Here is a 2,500-nt window from a genome sequence, read left to right on the forward strand (position 1 = left end):
GCCGCTTTCCGTGTTGGTTCGACGCTGTGAGGCGAAGCTGGAGTGTCCTCTCCAGGGCACAGGCCAGGGCAGAGGGATAAGGAGGACCAGCTCTTGCCCAGTTAGCAGGACCCTCTCTCCACGGCGATGACTGGTCCGGACGGAACGGCAGGGCCGGTACGGTCCGGGGCCATTGACGTCGCAGGAGTTGCCAGAACGAGATTGATTACAACGACGAACTGCCTATGGGACTCCAGCTCCAGATTCTCCTCGAGGTTAACTCCTGAAGCCTTTTCTCTAAAGAGATATTAGCCGCAAGGCAGTGGAGGTTTTTGACAGAATTTTCCTTCTCTGCATGCGGCAGGTAGCACAGGGTAGCATGATACCTGTGGCAGGAGCGCCCTGTCCTTGGACAGACATGTCGACATATTATTATGTTACTCTCATACCTCTCATTTTATTGAAATGTCCAATTTGTGATCTGTTATTATGCGTGTCATAAGTGGCGGTAGAGTATTCTGTCTAAGGCTAAACAACCATCTCGTTTTTTTCTATTAAACTCATGTTAGTCTAATATTCAATCATTCTGTCCAGCTATTTGCTTCAGCAAAATCAAATATAGCCAACCGGCCCTCAAAAGAATGACGAAGTTGGTTTAGAGATAAAGGACGTTAAAAAGCTTTAGTAAGAAGACTAGTCAAACTTGACAGCGAGCTCTATGAGATTCGTTGAGCTGTGATGACACTATGTATTTATTTCTCCACCAATGTGGCTTTCCTGAAGAACAGTCTCCCAATAAGCAGGGGCACCCAACGTCAATTTTCGAAACGATCTGTTCGAAAGACGATTTGAGATCTAGAATTTTCGGTAGCCTTTTTTCTGGCTGAGATTTTCGAAAAGGTAAGTTTTGATCCCTATAATTTTCAGATCACTAGACTTTCAGCTAGGAAATACGAACAGATGAAAAATTTTTAGGGGATAAAAATATGCCTATATCTACCCTTTAAATACTAAAATACGTTTAACAATGCTATGTTTAAGTGGTTTTGAACTATATTCTCGTTGGGTGCCCCTGAATGAGTCCATAAAACATGAAGGAAAGCGAGAGCTGAAATTTACATTGTTTGCGATTAATAAAAGATAATTGCCAACTTCTCGCCCATTCTGATGAGGCGCGATAATGATTAGCGGCACAACTCAAGCCTTAGGCTAATGAAAACTTTCAATAAAACTGGGAGTATTATCTCCATAAGTGACTCGTGCTTGATGGATCATGGCTTTTTGCCCTCAAGGTACGCCGGCCAGGAGGGTAGGTTAGTTCTCCATTCTCGCAGCCTGTGGAAAGGAAGTCTTTTTTTTTGTGCCACCCACATACATCAACAGACCCAGTTTTCCCTTAAAACTCTAAACCCCAAGTATTCACGCAAACAATAGGCGCGTACTAAGAATTGAACCAATCACGAATTAGAGAAAACGACCGAATGTAACGACAATGGGTGCGCGGCACTCCTTTTTAGATGAAGCATTTGGTGAGAGCTGCAACACGATAATTATGAAAAATTAAAAAGGAAAAGTAAGATTCCCTTGGGTCCCGAAACACTATATGCCTTAGGTCAACTTGATGTCACAAGTCTGCTTCGTGCGCATAACAGATTCAGGGCCGTAGCCAGTATGAGGCAAACCGAGGCACTTGCCTCGGTCATTTCTTCGTGAAATTTTAAAATAAAGCGTGATACCAGTGTTCTCTTTAATACATGCTCACCATAAACACTTAAAATACTTCCGAAGATAATTTAACCACGGACATTGCCTCTGTCATATTTTTTTTCTGGCTACGGCCCTGATATTAGAACAGTTCTCTTTCATTAACAGATCGTTTTACTGGCATATTTTATTTAAGAAAATATAGTGTCCAAAAACAAGCGTGGAGACTCTACGCAACTTGTTTGTTTGTCTATTTAGTTCAGAGCGTGTCCTCTTTCCGTTTGCAGTTTTCCACTGTCTCTACGTATACCGTTTGGCAAAGTCAGCAAAGTCTCAAGTGCCTTCAATAGTTGCTACAACAGGTTAGGGTTAGAAATTGTTGAGACACTCCCGTTAAAAGCACTATTTCTAGCTTTCAATACCCGCTGGATCTAGAATTCCAACCTATTCCACTTCCACCTCCCTCTCCCCCTTTGAATGTAGACTGTTCAAGTTTTCGGCATTAATTTTTATCGCCAGACACATTGATAAGGGGGGAGGGGGCTGCAGTGTGTACGATAATGGGTAAATTAATGACGCCCAAAGGTGAAGTGTTTCCATTAATTTTGCAACCTGTTGTAGCCATTCCTTGAGATATACCTGTGCGCAGAAAAGTTCGCCTTCGCGGGGCATGTGGATTTTGCAACGATCCTTGGAAAGCGCACCATTACCTGGCCTGGAAACCCTTTCCGAACGCTAATGTTCATTAGTCGCAAATGTTTTCATCCGTTTCCGCATATGTTGAAATAGTAGACCCTAGCGGAGTGACGAAAACGGA

Source organism: Montipora capricornis, chromosome 10, assembly GCF_036669925.1.
Source record: "Montipora capricornis isolate CH-2021 chromosome 10, ASM3666992v2, whole genome shotgun sequence".
Taxonomy (NCBI): domain Eukaryota; kingdom Metazoa; phylum Cnidaria; class Anthozoa; order Scleractinia; family Acroporidae; genus Montipora; species Montipora capricornis.